At 52.5% G+C, this 12,510-nt stretch overlaps 1 protein-coding gene and 1 long non-coding RNA gene across 2 annotated transcripts in view; both read left to right on the forward strand.

The window, feature by feature from the left end:
• The window catches only part of LOC138350642 (uncharacterized), a 240,311-nt gene that overhangs the window by 51,979 nt on the left and 175,822 nt on the right, over positions 1-12,510 (forward strand). The window lies entirely within an intron of this gene.
• Positions 5,933-8,815, forward strand: LOC138350641 (uncharacterized). Its single transcript, XR_011222169.1, has 2 exons — positions 5,933-7,775; positions 7,830-8,815. It is a non-coding gene; the product is annotated as an uncharacterized lncRNA (long non-coding RNA).

The raw sequence follows: 12,510 nt of genomic DNA on the forward strand, positions 1-12,510 counted from the left end.
CCTCCTCCTCCTCTGCACCACTACCCTCCTCCTCCTCTGCACCATTTCCCTCCTCCTTCTCTGCACCACTTCCCTCCTCCTCCTCTGCACCACTACCCTCCTCCTCCTCTGCACAACTCCCCTCCTCCTCCTCTGCCCCACTACCCTCCCCTGCACCACTATCCTCCTCCTCTGCACCACTACCCTCCTCCTCCTACTCTGCACCACTACCCTCCTCCTCTGCACCACTACCCTCCTCCTTCTCTGTACCACTCCCCTCCTCCTCCTCCTCTGCACCACTACCCTCCTCCTCCTCCTCTGCACCACTACCCTCCTCCTCCTCCTCTGCACCACTCCCCTCCTCCTCCTCCTCTCCACCACTACCCTCCTCCTCTGCACCACTACCCTCCTCCTCCTCCTCACCACTACCCTCCTCCTCCTCTGCACCACTATCCTCCTCCTCTGCACCACTACCCTCCTCCTCCTTTGCACCACTACCCTCCTCCTCCTCCTCTGCACCACCACCCTCCTCCTCCTCTGCACCACTACCCTCCTCCTCTGCACCACTAGCCTCCTCCTCCTCTGCACCACTACCCTCCTCCTCTGTACCACTACCCTCCTTCTCCTCTGCACCACTACCTTCCTCCTCCTCCTCTGCTCCACTACCCTCCTCCTCCTCTGCACCACTACCCTCCTCCTCCTCTGCACCACTACCCTCCTCCTCCTCTGCACCACTACCCTCCTCCTCCTCTGCACCACTTCCCTCCTCCTTCTCTGCACCACTTCCCTCCTCCTCCTCTGCACCACTACCCTCCTCCTCCTCTGCACCACTCCCCTCCTCCTCCTCTGCCCCACTACCCTCCTCTGCACCACTATCCTCCTCCTCTGCACCACTACCCTCCTCCTCCTCCTCTGCACCACTACCCTCCTCCTCCTCCTCTGCACCACTACCCTCCTCCTCCTCCTCTGCACCACTACCCTCCTCCTCCGCACCACTACCCTCCTCCTTCTCTGTACCACTCCCCTCCTCCTCCTCCTCTGCACCACTACCCTCCTCCTCCTCCTCCTCTGCACCACTACCCTCCTCCTCCTCCTCTGCGCGACTACCCTCCTCCTCCTCCCCTGCACCACTACCCTCCTCCTTCTCTGCACCACTCCCCTCCTCCTCCTTTGCACCACTACCCTCCTCCTCCTCTGCATCACTTCCCTCCTCCTCCTCTGCACCATTACCCTCCTCCTCCTCTGCACCACTACCCTCCTCCTTCTCTGCTCCACTACCCTCCTCCTCTGCACCACTACCCTACTCCTCCTCTGCACCACTCCCCTCCTCCTCCTCTTCACCACTACCCTCCTCTGCACCACTACCCTCCTCCTCCTCTGCACCACTACCCTCCTCCTCCTCCGCACCACTACCCTCCTCCTCCTCTGCACCACTATCCTCCTCGTCTGCACCACTACCCTCCTCCTCCTTTGCACCACTACCCTCCTCTTCCTCCTCCTCTGCACCACCACCCTCCTCCTCCTCTGCACCACTACCCTCCTCCTCTGCACCACTAGCCTCCTCCTCCTCTGCACCACTTCCCTCCTCCTTCTCTGCACCACTTCCCTCCTCCTCCTCTGCACCACTACCCTCCTCCTTCTCTGCATCACTCCCCTCCTCCTCCTCTGCCCCACTACCCTTCTCTGCACCACTATCCTCCTCCTCTGCACCACTACCCTCCTCCTCCTCCTCGGCACCACTACCCTCCTCCTCTGCACCACTACCCTCCTCCTTCTCTGTACCACTCCCCTCCTCCTCCTCTGCACCACTACTCTCCTCCTCCTCCTCTGCACCACTACCCTCCTCCTCCTCCTCCTCTGCACCACTACCCTCCTCCTCCTCCTCGCACCACTACCCTCCTCCTTCTCTGCACTACTCCCCTCCTCCTCCTCTGCACCACTACCCTCCTCCTCCTCCGCACCACTACCCTCCTCCTCCTCTGCACCACTATCCTCCTCCTCTGCACCACTACCCTCCTCCTCCTTTGCACCACTACCCTCCTCCTCCTCCTCCTCTGCACCACCACCCTCCTCCTCCTCTGCACCACTACCCTCCTCCTCTGCACCACTACCCTCCTCCTTCTCTGCACCACTTCCCTCCTCCTTCTCTGCACCACTTCCCTCCTCCTCCTCTGCACCACTACCCTCCTCCTTCTCTGCACCACTCCCCTCCTCCTCCTCTGCCCCACTACCCTCCTCTGCACCACTATCCTTCTCCTCTGCACCACTACCCTCCTCCTCCTCCTCTGCACCACTACTCTCCTCCTCTGCACCACTACCCTCCTCCTTCTCTGTACCACTCCCCTCCTCCTCCTCCTCTGCACCACTACCCTCCTCCTCCTCTGCACCACTACCCTCCTCCTCCTCCTTTGCACCAGTATCCTCCTCCTCCTCCTCTGCACCACTACCCTCCTCCTTCTCTGCACCACTCCCCTCCTCCTCCTCTGCACCACTACCCTCCTCTTCCTCTGCACCACTACCCTCCTCCTCCTCTGCATCACTACCCTCCTCCTCTGCACAACTAGCCTCCTCCTCCTCTGCACCACTACCCTCCTCCTCTGCACCACTACCCTCCTTCTCCTCTGCACCACTACCTTCCTCCTCCTCCTCTGCACCACTACCCTCCTCTTCTGCACCACTACCCTCCTCCTCCTCTGCACCACTACCCTCCTCCTCCTCTGCACCACTACCCTCCTCCTCCTCTGCACCATTTCCCTCCTCCTTCTCTGCACCACTTCCCTCCTCCTCCTCTGCACCACTACCCTCCTCCTCCTCTGCACCACTCCCCTCCTCCTCCTCTGCCCCACTACCCTCCTCTGCACCACTATCCTCCTCCTCTGCACCACTACCCTCCTCCTCCTCCTCTGCACCACTACCCTCCTCCTCTGCACCACTACCCTCCTCCTTCTCTGTACCACTCCCCTCCTCCTCCTCCTCTGCACCACTACCCTCCTCCTCCTCCTCTGCACCACTACCCTCCTCCTCCTCCTCTGCACCACTCCCCTCCTCCTCCTCCTCTCCACCACTACCCTCCTCCTCTGCACCACTACCCTCCTCCTCCTCCTCACCACTACCTTCCTCCTCCTCTGCACCACTATCCTCCTCCTCTGCACCACTACCCTCCTCCTCCTTTGCACCACTACCCTCCTCCTCCTCCTCTGCACCACCACCCTCCTCCTCCTCTGCATCACTACCCTCCTCCTCTGCACAACTAGCCTCCTCCTCCTCTGCACCACTACCCTCCTCCTCTCCACCACTACCCTCCTTCTCCTCTGCACCACTACCTTCCTCCTCCTCCTCTGCACCACTACCCTCCTCCTCTTCTGCACCACTACGCTCCTCCTCCTCTGCACCACTACCCTCCTCCTCCTCTGCACCACTACCCTCCTCCTCCTCTGCACCATTTCCCTCCACCTTCTCTGCACCACTTCCCTCCTCCTCCTCTGCACCACTACCCTCCTCCTCCTCTGCACCACTCCCCTCCTCCTCCTCTGCCCCACTACCCTCCTCTGCACCACTATCCTCCTCCTCTGCACCACTACCCTCCTCCTCCTCCTCTGCACCACTACCCTCCTCCTCCTCCTCTGCACCACTACCCTCCTCCTCCGCACCACTACCCTCCTCCTTCTCTGTACCACTCCCCTCCTCCTCCTCCTCTGCACCACTACCCTCCTCCTCCTCCTCCTCTGCACCACTACCCTCCTCCTCCTCCTCTGCGCCACTACCCTCCTCCTCCTCCCCTGCACCACTACCCTCCTCCTTCTCTGCACCACTCCCCTCCTCCTCCTCTGCACCACTACCCTCCTCCTCCTCTGCATCACTTCCCTCCTCCTCCTCTGCACCATTACTCTCCTCCTCCTCTGCACCACTACCCTCCTCCTTCTCTGCTCCACTACCCTCCTCCTCTGCACCACTACCCTACTCCTCCTCTGCACCACTCCCCTCCTCCTCCTCTTCACCACTACCCTCCTCTGCACCACTACCCTCCTCCTCCTCTGCACCACTACCCTCCTCCTCCTCCGCACCACTACCCTCCTCCTCCTCTGCACCACTATCCTCCTCCTCTGCACCACTACCCTCCTCCTCCTTTGCACCACTACCCTCCTCCTCCTCCTCTGCACCACCACCCTCCTCCTCCTCTGCACCACTACCCTCCTCCTCTGCACCACTAGCCTCCTCCTCCTCTGCACCACTTCCCTCCTCCTTCTCTGCACCACTTCCCTCCTCCTCCTCTGCACCACTACCCTCCTCCTCCTCTGCGCATCACTCCCCTCCTCCTCCTCTGCCCCACTACCCTTCTCTGCACCACTATCCTCCTCCTCTGCACCACTACCCTCCTCCTCCTCCTCGGCACCACTACCCTCCTCCTCTGCACCACTACCCTCCTCCTTCTCTGTACCACTCCCCTCCTCCTCCTCCTCTGCACCACTACTCTCCTCCTCCTCCTCTGCACCACTACCCTCCTCCTCCTCCTCCTCTGCACCACTACCCTCCTCCTCCTCCTCGCACCACTACCCTCCTCCTTCTCTGCACCACTCCCCTCCTCCTCCTCTGCACCTCTACCCTCCTCCTCCTCCGCACCACTACCCTCCTCCTCCTCTGCACCGCTATCCTCCTCCTCTGCACCACTACCCTCCTCCTCCTTTGCACCACTACCCTCCTCCTCCTTCTCTGCACCACCACCCTCCTCCTCCTCTGCACCACTACCCTCCTCCTCTGCACCACTAGCCTCCTCCTCCTCTGCACCACTACCCTCCTCCTCTGCACCACTACCCTCCTTCTCCTCTGCACCACTAGCCTCCTCCTCCTCTGCACCACTACCCTCCTCCTCTGCACCACTACCCTCCTTCTCCTCTGCACCACTACCTTCCTCCTCCTCCTCCTCTGCACCACTACCCTCCTCCTCCTCTGCACCACTACCCTCCTCCTCCTCTGCACCACTACCCTCCTCCTCCTCTGCACCACTACCCTCCTCCTCCTCTGCACCACTACCCTCCACCTCCTCTGCACCACTTCCCTCCTCCTTCTCTGCACCACTTCCCTCCTCCTCCTCTGCACCACTACCCTCCTCCTCCTCTGCATCACTCCCCTCCTCCTCCTCTGCCCCACTACCCTTCTCTTCACCACTATCCTCCTCCTCTGCACCACTACCCTCCTCCTCCTCCTCTGCACCACTACCCTCCTCCTCCTACTCTGCACCACTACCCTCCTCCTCCTCTGCACCACTACCCTCCTCCTCCTCTGCACCACTACCCGCCTCCTCCTCTGCACCACTTCCCTCCTCCTTCTCTGCACCACTTCCCTCCTCCTCCTCTGCACCACTACCCTCCTCCTCCTCTGCACCACTCCCCTCCTCCTCCTCCTCTGCCCCACTACCCTCCTCTGCACCACTATCCTCCTCCTCTGCATCACTACCCTCCTCCTCCTCCTTAAGAGATGGGTGTGAGGAGTAACCAGGTGTGGGCTTCAGTGTTCCCTTTCATCTGCAGGTGTGGGTCGGGAGAGTAGCCAGGTGTGGGCTTCAGTGTTCCCTCTCATCTACAGGTGTGGGTGTGGAGAGTAGCCAGGTGTGAGCTGCAATGTTCCCTCTCATCTACACGTGTGGGTGTGGAGAGTTGACAGGTGTGAGCTGCAATGTTTCCTCTCATCTACAGGTGTGGGTTGGGAGAGTTGCCAGGTGTGAGCTGCAATGTTCCCTCTCATCTACAGGTGTGGGTGTGGAGAGTTGCCAGGTGTGAGCTGCAATGTTCCCTCTCATCTACAGGTGTGGTTGTGGAGAGTTGACAGGTGTGAGCTGCAATGTTCCCTCTCATCTACAGGTGTGGGTGGGGAGAGTTGCCAGGTGTGAGCTGCAATGTTCCCTCTCATCTACAGGTGTGGGTGGGGAGAGTTGCCAGGTGTGAGCTGCAATGTTCCCTCTCATCTACAGGTGTGGGAGGGGAGAGACTCCTGCGAGGACTTCACCGGAGGGGCGTCACTGGTGATGACCTTACGATTAGGATCCGGGACAGTGAGGAGAACAAGAAGTACCTCCGAGCGCTCGGTGCGTCGCTTAACAATTTTAATAGTGTTAATATATGGTAGATTGTTGAGACCTGCCTCACGAGACCAATAATGTACAAGGACACATCTACGAGGAGCTGGTTGTTGAGACCTGCCTCACGAGACCAATAATGTACAAGGACACATCTACGAGGAGCTGGTTGTTGAGACCAGCCTCACGAGACCAATAATGTACAAGGACACATCTACGAGGAGCTGGTTGTTGAGACCTGCCTCACGAGACCAATGTAGATGTACATTATATGACAATGATTATGATGTACATCTCTCAATGAGATGATTACATCTCATCAAGTATTAGATGTACATGTGTAGATGTACAGTAATCTACAGATGTACATGTGTAGATGTACAGTAATCTACAGATGCACATGTGTAGATGTACAGTAATCTACTGATGTAGAGGCACAGTAATCTACAAATGCACATGTGTAGATGTACAGTAATCTACTGATGTAGATGTACAGTAATCTACAAATGCACATGTGTAGATGTACAGTAATCTACAGATGTACAAGTGTTGATGTACAGTAATCAACTGATGTACACGTGTAGATGTACAGTAATCTACAGATTTACATGTGTAGCTGTACAATAATCTACTGATGTACACGTGTAGATTTACAGTAATCTACTGATGTACATGTGTAGATGTACAGTAATCTACAGATGTGCATGTGTAGATGTACAATAGTCTACAGATGTACATGTGTAGATGTACAGTAATCTACAGATGTACATGTGTAGATGTACAGTAATCTACAGATGTACATGTGTAGATGTACAGTAATCTACAGATGTACATGTGTAGATGTACAGTAATCTACAGATGTACATGTGTAGATGTACAGTAATCTACAGATGTACATAACATAGAGACCAATGTCCTCCTACATACGAGGACCTCGCTGGAACTCTTACCACTGACGGGTTTATCAAAGTTTTATCACAAGTTGGGTTTAGTAAGACATACAACAAGACCATGTGTATGTTTGTGCTTTGTATAAGTTTTTGTGTGTTGGTTGTATGATAAATATATCCAAAGGTTACTTGATCAACCAGGCTGTGACTTTAGGCTGTGAGCAGACGTGTCTAACATCCTGGATGACCAGAGCAGCAAGCCATAGCGGCTTGGTCGGTGACCAGACCAGGAGACATGGTCGGTGACCAGACCAGGAGACATGGTCGGTGACCAGACCAGCAGCCAGGAGACATGGTCGGTGACCAGACCAGCAGCCAGGAGACATGGTCGGTGACCAGACCAGCAGCCAGGAGACATGGTCGGAGACCAGGGGTGATGGTCCCCAGAACGACCAACTGGTAGACTACAAGAGGGTGGTATGAATGTGTATGGTGGTGGATTAAAGGATCTCTTGTGTCGGCGATGAGTCACAATAACGGGGCTAAATTATGTTGACCAGACCATTCTCAAGTCGATTGTGACAATCGACTTGAGAATGGTCCAGGACGGACCGAAACGTCGTTGTCCCTTCACCTTCTAGTGTGTGGTCTGGTCAATAAATTTCTTGTGTCCATTGTAAGAATGAGTTTTTATGCTGTAGTATTAATGAGCTTTGGTACGCAAGTGGTATGTATGGGTTTTGTTATATTAATGATATCAATAATTCGTTTATACTGGATATATGAACAGATATGGTATGCTGATGGCATGAATATGTTTTAGTATGCTGGAGGTATGAATGAGTTTTAGTATGCTGGAGGTATGAGTGAGTTTTAGTATGCTGGAGGTATGAGTGAGTTTTAGTATGCTGGAGATACCTTCCTTGAGGTTGTTTCGGGGCTTAGCGTCCCCGCGGCCCGGCCTCTTCATTGCTGGACTGGTCAACCAGGCTACTGGACGCCGCTGCTCGCAGCCTGACATATGACTCACAGCCTCGTTGATCAGGTATCCTCTGGATACCTGATCAACCAGGTATCTCGAGTGTTCTGTCATGAACACTGTGAGAGGTTGGCCAGTTATGCCCCTTATGTGTACTGAAATAGTATAAATATAGTGGAAGGGATAGATAAGCTGCCTTCCAGTCTGTAGTGGAAGGTATAAATAAGCATTTGTTTGCTGATTTTATGAATAAGTTTTGGTATGAACTTGATATATTAGCATTTTCTACACTTTATTATCAATATGACTTTATTTACTATTGTTTATTGGATCACTATTATTAGTCTTGGTTCTTTATTTGTTAAGGGATCTTAGTTATTGTAACATTTTATTAAGGATTTTAGGCATTGAGAATTTTTGTCTGACTTTTAGGCTGCCTTAACCTTATTATCCTCAAGATTAAGCAGGAGCATATATACATCTTTGATATTTTAAGTTGCTTAATGTACAACTAAATACAGTAAGTTGCCTATTGCAATTTACTATAATGCATTAAGCAGCTTACTGTATATATGTTTTTTAGTATTATCAGTATTCTTTTGTAAATTTGCTCTAATACAGTAGCTAGCTTTTGGGCACTTATTTTATTACAGTAATTAACGTACTGTACAAGATATTTCATACAGTATGCAGCTTACTGTTCAAGTAGTTTAATACAGCAAGTGTCCTTCTGCACACTTAAATGTATAATTACTTATGTAAAGAAACTGCAATATGTACACCTCCTTTGATACAGTAAGTAGTACTGTACTATATTTTTTATAGTACAGTACAGCAAGTATTAAAGTAAATACATGCATTATCTGAAATAAAGTAACATATAAGTTTAAACAATTTAAACACTTTTATTTTCACTCATTCTCTGAGGCCTGTTGTTTGGAGGTATTAACTTGCTAGTGGTATATGATATGACTTTTTCAACAGAAACAGAGTAAGACAAATCCGAGTGGCAAACGTTGTCAATGGTCCTCAGGACTCTGGCCTGAGACCTGTCTTGTTTACCGTATATATAAACCATGTTGATACAACACTCAAGTGCAACATTACCATAGTTGTCAATGGTCCTCAGGACTCTGACCTGAGACCTGTCTTGTTTACCGTATATATAAACCATGTTGATACAACACTCAAGTGCAACATTACCTAGTTTCCGATGATACAAAAATGTTGATAGAAATAAATTAAGAAAAAATTAAAATCGTTGCAAGATAACTTAGGCTTTTAAAATTTAACAAAAGATTTGCATATGATGATCGATACTGTCTATGCAAAGTTTAATATTACTTTGACTTTTCTTTAAGTGGCTGGAGAGGAAAGTCTTATTTTGAAAAAAAAATAATAATTGAACATGACCGAACTAGTTACATCTGAGGGTATAAGACTCAGTGATTGTGACAACCTTTCCTGACATTTTCCTGTCATAGACACCGTCACTATACCTCACTGTCGAACTGTTGCTGCTGACAGTGAGAACAGTAACCAGCCTTAAAACATTTAAACTGGGAAAAAGTCACCATTGCTGACCTGGAAAATCTTCGAGTGTCTGTTTAACAGAAAATTTTATAATATTCATATATCAATCATTGTTTAAATATTAATATGAAATTACGCAATTCACGTTAAAATTGGTGATAGTTGAATAGCTTTGTTAGTGTAACGCATGTCGGCCTGGTTGAGCGGTGCTATGGGCGCTTCGTAGGGCATGTGAAGTGATTGGGTATTGGGGGGTGTGGGGGGGGGGGATACAAGTGCGCCTCAATATGGGAGAGCAGATGTCTGGCGTGTGTAGGAAGGGCTCGGGTTGGTTCCCCCAGCTGGAGGAAGATACGCCATTGGGGGTCTTTGATTGGATATACACACAGCGAGCAAGCTGCAGCCGGCTAGACAGCCTGTCATCCAGTTAGACAGCCAGTCAAGCCAGCCAGTTAGACAGCCAGCCAGCCAGTTAGACAACCAGTTAGACGGCCAGCCAGCCAGTTAGACAACCAGTTAGACGGCCAGCCAGCCAATTAGACAGAGACAGACACAGAGAGAGAAAGAGAGAGAGAGAGAGACAGAGAGACAGACACACACACACCAGTTGGGGCCGGTGGCTGAGCGGACAGCACACTGGACTTGTGATCCTGTGGTCCTGGGTTCGATCCCAGGCGCCGGCGAGAAACAATGGGCAGAGTTTCTTTCACCCTATGCCCCTGTTACCTAGCAGTAAAATAGGTACCTGGGTGTTAGTCAGCTGTCACGGGCAGCTTCCTGGGGTTGGAGGCCTGGTCGAGGACCGGGCCGTGGGGACACTAAAAGCCCGAAATCATCTCAAGATAACCTCAAGATAACATCATTGCAACTTTCAACACAAATCTTCAGTGTAAGATCTATCAAAACCGTTTCAGTTACTGTTTTTTTCCGTCTGTCATGTCAGTGTTAGTTAAGGAAGAGGAGAGAGAATCCTTCTGTATAAATAGAAGAAGTTTGCCTGGTTGGAATTGTCACATTAAAGCATTCCAAATTTCATATATCATTGGGATACTCTGTGGCAAGATGCTGGGTGTCCCAGAGATGGCTGGGATACTCTGTGGCAAGATGCTGGGTGTCCCAGAGATGGCTGGGATACTCTGTGGCAAGATGCTGGGCGCCCCAGAGATGGCTGGGATACTCTGTGGCAAGATGCTGGGTGTCCCAGAGATGGCTGGGATACTCTGTGGCAAGATGCTGGGTGCCCCAGAGATGGCTGGGATACTCTGTGGCAAGATGCTGGGCGCCCCAGAGATGGCTGGGATACTCTGTGGCAAGATGCTGGGTGTCCCAGAGATGGCTGGGATACCCTGTGGCAAGATGCTGGGTGTCCCAGAGATGGCTGGGATACTCTGTGGCAAGATGCTGGGTGCCCCAGAGATGGCTGGGATACTCTATGGCAAGATGCTGGGCGCCCCAGAGATGGCTGGGATACTCTGTGGCAAGATGCTGGGTGTCCCAGAGATGGCTGGGATACCCTGTGGCAAGATGCTGGGTGTCCCAGAGATGGCTGGGATACTCTGTGGCAAGATGCTGGGTGTCCCAGAGATGGCTGGGATACTCTGTGGCAAGATGCTGGGTGTCCCAGAGATGGCTGGGATACCCTGTGGCAAGATGCTGTGTGTCCCAGAGATGGCTGGGATACTCTGTGGCACGATGCTGGGTGTCCCAGAGATGGCTGGGATACCCTGTGGCAAGATGCTGGGTGTCCCAGAGATGGCTGAGATACTCTGTGGCAAGATGCTGGGTGCCCCAGAGATGGCTGGGATACCCTGTGGCAAGATGCTGGGTGTCCCAGAGATGGCTGGGATACTCTGTGGCAAGATGCTGGGTGTCCCAGAGATGGCTGGGATACCCTGTGGCAAGATGCTGGGTGCCCCAGAGATGGCTGGGATACCCTGTAGCAAGATGCTAGGTGTCCCAGAGATGGCTGGGATACTCTGTGGCAAGATGGTGGGTGTCCCAGAGATGGCTGGGATACCCTGTGGCAAGATGCTGGGTGTCCCAGAGATGGCTGGGATACTCTGTGGCAAGATGCTGGGTGTCCCAGAGATGGCTGGGATACCCTGTGGCAAGATGCTGGGTGCCCCAGAGATGGCTGGGATACCCTGTAGCAAGATGCTGGGTGTCCCAGAGATGGCTGGGATACTCTGTGGCAAGATGCTGGGTGTCCCAGAGATGGCTGGGATACCCTGTAGCAAGATGCTAGGTGTCCCAGAGATGGCTGGGATACTCTGTGGCAAGATGGTGGGTGTCCCAGAGATGGCTGGGATACCCTGTGGCAAGATGCTGGGTGTCCCAGAGATGGCTGGGATACCCTGTAGCAAGATGCTGGGTGTCCCAGAGATGGCTGGGATACTCTGTGGCAAGATGCTGGGTGTCCCAGAGATGGCTGGGATACTCTGTGGCAAGATGCTGGGTGTCCCAGAGATGGCTGGGATACCCTGTGGCAAGATGCTGGGTGCCCCAGAGATGGCTGCCTGTCCCAGACCAGGCCAAGAACTAGTGCTCTAACCATCATATTATTAACAGGATTTAAGACAAAACAAATGTTTTACAATCAAAGGATTTCTGATTGCCTTAAAGGACAAAACGGTTTATGAATTTCGTGATGAAATTATAAAATTATGAGAGAGAAAGGAACGTCGTTGAAGATTGCTCTGGGCCTGTATTACATGTAATACTTTCAGAGATAAGTATTCTACACTATACAGCAGCGCTGTATACAGGACACGAGACTGAACCTGACATTACAGCAAAATGATGTCCAAATAAACCCATCCTCATCCTTCCCCCCTCCACCTCCTCCTCATTCTCTCCCTGCCTGTACAACAACACTCCACACACACACACACACAATACCCAGTGCCCAACCTACTAATCATAGAATTAAGATGTGAATAAGGCTGTCTTTCTAAAATGTTTCTACCTCTTGTATTTCGCCATTCTAAACGATCATTCCCGAGCGGTAGCCAAAACTGGGTTTTTGAAATTCTCGCGAAGGTTTGATCGGGCAACTA

This window comes from Procambarus clarkii, chromosome 46 (assembly GCF_040958095.1).
Source record: "Procambarus clarkii isolate CNS0578487 chromosome 46, FALCON_Pclarkii_2.0, whole genome shotgun sequence".
NCBI classification, from domain to species: domain Eukaryota; kingdom Metazoa; phylum Arthropoda; class Malacostraca; order Decapoda; family Cambaridae; genus Procambarus; species Procambarus clarkii.